The sequence below is a fragment of the Hyla sarda genome, chromosome 13 (genome assembly GCF_029499605.1).
Source record: "Hyla sarda isolate aHylSar1 chromosome 13, aHylSar1.hap1, whole genome shotgun sequence".
NCBI lineage: Eukaryota > Metazoa > Chordata > Amphibia > Anura > Hylidae > Hyla > Hyla sarda.
In genome coordinates this window covers 12,799,993-12,805,564 of record NC_079201.1, presented here as the reverse complement: position 1 = coordinate 12,805,564, position 5,572 = coordinate 12,799,993, and the positions used below count along the sequence as shown (strand labels likewise).

General features: G+C 47.3%; 1 protein-coding gene across 6 annotated transcripts in view; it reads right to left on the bottom strand.

Annotated features, from left to right (window-relative positions):
* The window catches only part of ZNF335 (zinc finger protein 335), a 346,490-nt gene extending 340,937 nt beyond the window's left edge, over positions 1–5,553 (bottom strand). For all 6 annotated transcript variants that reach the window (XM_056549983.1, XM_056549984.1, XM_056549981.1 and 3 more), the window contains exon 1: positions 5,418–5,553. The gene's annotated coding sequence lies outside the window, so the exon portion shown is untranslated. The remainder of the gene's footprint in view (positions 1–5,417) is intronic.
* Positions 5,554–5,572: the final 19 nt, after the last annotated feature.

The window sequence follows — 5,572 nt, the reverse complement described above, 5'->3', positions numbered from 1 at the left end:
TGACGCCTGCTGGGCGCCGACTTCCGCCTTCAGTTCATCTATGCTGCGCTCTTGTCAGGAACATGCATAGATGATCAGCGAATCGCAGGCTGCTCCGGGGTCTCCTCCACCCTGTTTAGTAGTGCAAGTGCTACCCAGGGAGGAGTATAGGAGTAGCCTGCCTATAAATAACATATGTACAACTGCCGAGTCCCTGTAAAGTTGTAGTGGAGCTTCAGCGCGGCACTGATAACTAGTGTGCGCGCACTGTCTCCACTTTACATGCCGGGGGCGGGGATGGGCTGCGTGCGAACCTAAGCAGCCAATGCGTGCAGCCCCGGCGCTCACTGTGCTCCCTCCCACCTGTCTGATTGACAGGCAGGGAGCGCAGCCTGAATGATTTAGGACCGATTGCCCAGCCGTCATTGGTCCGAATTCAGGCGTGACGTCACGTCAGGCTGCAGCCGGCAACTAGGAGGGAGAACCATAGTGGCCGGTTTTCAAATGTAAAATACACCATATTTATATATATATTAGAGATATGTTGTAGTACATAAATACTACAACATATCAAAAAAGTTGGTGACAGTACCCATAAAAAATACAAAGCACTGGTTTTAAATCATTTATTGGTTGTCCATTTTAAAAAGCCTTAAAGGGGTTAAACACTTTATAAAAAGATATCCTTAGGATAGTAAATAAGCATTTGATGGTTTGGGGACAAATCGCTGGGTAAAACTTATAGTAGCATATTAAAAGTACCTCTCCTTTTATTTACTGTAGTACTCCATTTTTTTGCTTCTAGATTGGAACAGTAGGTAAGTAGTAAGTGTTACTCATTAATATTAACTTTTGATAGGTCATCCAGACATGTCACAAAATTAGATTGCACCAGGTCTCAGTCCTTAGACTTAGTGCGATTGTGAGTAATGGGTGACTGAAGCATGTGGCATCCTGGATGCCCCCCCCCCCCCCAAACCTGTCTCTCTCCATAGACTAAAGCAGTGAAAGATTTCACGGACATTTACAGCTAAACGTGACCAAACGTGATTGTTAAGGGTGCTGAGGACCACATCTGCCCAATATAATACGGATGCCCTATCTTGAGGACCGGCCTTTAAAGCTGGGTAACCCCTTTAATGCAGTATCATTAGGCGAGATACCTCTGGACTAGAAGTCAGAACTGGCAACCTCCAAGTGAGCTTATTGATTTGGTTGTTTCTGAATTGCTCATTTTCCCCATGTAGTACAGGTCATGCCTCTAGGGGGTACTCCACTGTGCATAAGGTATAATCATAGACCCATGCTGCCTGGATATATGACGTAAAGGGGGTGTTCCAGTCCTAAAGCCAAAAGACGCTGTGATCATCACTTGTAGCAGTTGTACCGTGTGCCTACAGCCAATGAGATGGAAAGCAGAGTATTCATGGTTATTTCCAATAGGAACAGTTATAAATGTACATTAGGGACCAGGTAGCTGACATGCAGGTCTTATACAGTAGAAAACCACACGGTTTTTCATTGATCGTTAAGAGCCATATGGTTTGTGTTATTTAAATGCAAAGTTGTGAGGTCATAAACTAATGGATCCTATTGCTGAATGATTTCGCCAGTTTACAGCTTGCAAGAGTGCACAACCATTGCCATTCAATAGAAAACCATGGAGAACAGTATGTCCATGAGGTGGTCAACTGCAACATGGCCCCATTGAAGCTGCCTGGCTTCTGCACTGCGACACAATGCCCATAGAGAAGTTATCTAAATGCCCAATTATCAGCAAAATAACAGGCAATAAATGTGTAATAGGCCAAGCGATCAGCCAATGAATGATCAAACACTCGTTCTTCAGCTAAATGCATCACATAAGTAAAAAAATAATAATTGTCGATCGTACGTCGCTCCATGTAATAGTACATGTACAGGGATTGTAAGTCAAGTTCTAGAAGACAGTCGAGCCACGTAAAAGTGCTCCACTACAAGATGGGAGCTCCATTATCACATACAAGGGACCTAAGAGACAGTCATTTCCTGTAAACAGTGTGAAAAACCACCATGTTGACAATTAAAAATGTAAATAAATATAGAAACAGAAACATAGAGCTGCACGATAGTCATTTGTCATATCACCAAAAACTGTCAGCTTTCTCTGGCTGGTAGTGCGGGGGCGCTGATCAGTTTGATTATTACTGTGCCCGAACCCGCCGTAATCTTCTATTTTCGGTATATATGCCAATGAGGTGCTAACTGGCACTCTGACGTCAGTGTTTTTGGCCGCAGCGCCGCCCAGTTCATCAATATTCCTCCCCTCCCTCTTCTCCTCACTCTAATGAAGAGAGAGAGGGGAGGAATATTGATGAGCTGGGCGGCACTGCGACCAAAAACGCTGACGTCACAGTGCCAGTTAGCCCGGCCGGTGCCAGTTACCACCTCATTAGCATATACCAAAAATCGAAGATGACAGCCAACGGCACAGCGGATCCGGGCACGGTAAGCATCAAACTGATCAGCGTCCCCCGCACTACCAGCCAGTACCGCTGGTTAGGGCTAGGGAGAGCAAGCTGACAGTTTTCCTTTAAAGGGGTACTCTGCTCACAGACATCTTATCCCCTATCCAAAGGGGTTCCCGTCGATCTTCGTGCAGCAACCGGCATTCTAAACATACGGTCTACAATGCTGGGTTTCCGCGGGTGGAGATGTGATGTCATGTCCCCTACGTTCATGTATCGAGGTGGGGAGGGGTTTCCTGTATAGCCGCGGAACTGCCGCGGCTCTGCACAGCTAACGCTTGTGCCGTCAACCTCACTAACAGATCGACAGACACTGCACCTCTATTTCGCTCTATGGGAGAGGCAGGGATGCACGAACGCTGTATCTCCACCTCTCCCATAGTGTTACATGAAGGGGGCGTATCGGCCAGTGCGTCATGCCATGATGCATGAAGAGTGCCACGGCAGTTCTGGGTCCCTGTAAGGGAGATTGCAGGAGGGACACAGCAGTAGGGCATAAGTTGTCTTTGGCTACAGTACTCCATTTATAAAAAAATAAAAATAAAAAAGGGTCCCCCGCCGGCCCCTTAAGTAATCCCCTGGAAGAGGTGCTATACTTACCTAGTCCAGCTAGCAGACTGAAAAGAGGGATGACACGGGCTGTCAATCACCCTAAGGGCGCCATTACAGCCAAAGCAGCGGGACTAGGTGAGTCTAGTTCCCTGCCCAGGGAACTACTTTTGGGGCTGGCGGTGGGGGACCTTTTTAAAAGGAAAAGTGTCACATGTTCCCTCTCGCACTAACCACAGGCATTGACGGATAGTGATTCATATGATCCCAACCTTGCCCGAATCCGTCTGGCCGTTCGCCCGCAATCTTAGTTTTTCTATATATGCAAATGTTGCTGTAACTGGCACGGGCTTTCAGGAGCCTAGTGGCACTGACGTCAGCGCCTCCCGCTTATGAATATTCATCCCCCCTCCCTCCCCTCCTAACTGGTATTCACCGCGCATGTCTGGATGCGGCACATGCGCAGCGAAGACCAGTTAAGAGAGGCGGGGAGAGGGAATGAATATTCATAATCAAGCGGCGCAGAAGTCACAGTGCCACTAGGCTCCTGAAAACCCGGCCAGTGCCAGTTACAGCCACATTTGCATATATAGAAAAACTAAGATTGCGGGCGAATGGATCGGGGCTAGGTAGGGATCATATGAATTAGCGTCCTCCGCACTGTCAGGGTCAGTACCTGTGGTTAATGCGGGAAAGAACATGCTACAGTTTTCCTTTAAACAATATATCCTCACTATCCCTGTTGGCAGAAACGTCCTCCAGGGATGGTAAGGCTGGGTTCACACTGCAGAATTTCTGGGCAGAATTTCTGCCGGAGATCGAGCCGCCGGCACTAGGACCGAGCAGACTGCATTGCTGCCCCCATAGACTGCAATGCATTTCTGGGTGGATCTTTTGGGAGATCTGATCTCAGAAATGCATTGCCATCTATGGGGACAGCAATGTTGTCCTAGTGCTGCCGGCTTGATCTCCGGCAGAAATTCTGCCAAGAAATTCCTCAGTGTGAACCTAGCCTAAGGATTAACTTGAATGGGGTCCGTATTTTAGGGAAGTTGAGGTAAGAAAAATAAATAAAAAATAGGACATGCAGTATTTTCTCCGCTCAACCCCCTTTACCGGAACAAAACTGTCGTGTGAACAAGCCCTTAGAATTAGATTTTTTTTTGTGCAAAAACAGCACAACTCTTGTCCACAGGATGGGGGAAGATTTATCCAAAACCTGTCCAGAGGAAAAGTTGCTGAGTTGCTCATAGCAACCAATCGGATCGCTTCTTTCACTTTTGAAAAGGCCTCTGAAAAATGAAAGAAGTGATCTGATTGGTTACTATGGACAACTCAGCAGCTTTTCCTCTGGGCAGGTTTTGATAAATCTCCCCCGATGTGTGTTAGTAGTGCAGAGCTCAGTCCCATTCCCTCCAATGGGGCTGAGCTGCAATACCAGAAACAACCTGCGGACAGGAGCGGTGCTGTTTTTGCAAGGAAGAAAGGAAGAAACTTTTTTTTAATCCATTCTGAACAACCCCTTTAACTAGCTGACTATCTTTTTCCGCTTTAAGGGTCCAAGGCCAAACGCGTAAGGCATCGACCGATATAGATTTTTAAGGGCCGATACCGATAATCTGCGACCTTTCAAGCCGATGATATTACGGTATAAGTTATCGGCAATGGGGCAGCGGTGGTGGTCTCTGGCCGGGGAGGCGGGGCATTAGCATGGTAATTGTCGATACCGATAGTGTCCAAAATCATGAATATTGGCCAAACCGATAATCAGTCGATCCCTAGTATGCACTAGCCAAAATTAAGCCCATTAAAGTCTAAAGCAAGGTTTCCTGAACAAGTGTGTCCCCAGCTGTTGCAAAACTACAACTCCCAGCATGCCCGGACAGCCAAATGCTGTCCGAGCATGCTGGGAGTTGTAGTTTTGCAACAGCTGGAGACACACTGGCCCATCTGGCCTGACACATCCCTCTAAAATTAATGGGCCTTTCAGCTGCCAGGGCATGCTGGGAGTTGAGGTTTTGCAACAGCTGGAGTCACACCAGACATCCCCTTAGCCTCCTAAAATGAAGTTGCAATATCCATTTAACAGGAAGGAGCAAAGCAGTTGCCCATAGCAACCAACTGGATCACTGCATGTGAAAGTGAAAACAGAAATGGTTGCTACGGGCAACAGCGACACCATGAGGCCTAGTTAATGCATAAACCAAGGACATATAAACTGTATATACATTAAAATAGCCAAATTGAGTTCTACTGATTGTACTGCGGGTATATAGAAGCATAGTGAGGTATATAGCTCCAGTCATTGTCTGCTCCCTGCAATGTTACACACACAACATCACGCAGCACGTCCTCCACAGTACACACTAACATGGCGCCTACCCCTGTGTCCACACTCATCCTTCCGTCCCCGGTACGAGCTGCCGTTGTCGAACACAAAGCCTCCTGACCTCCCTGAGAAGCTTCTTCCACGCCGTTTCTCTTTACGACAAGTGCCGCCCGATCGTCTTGGCCTCCTAAGCTCCGGAGTCCTGAGT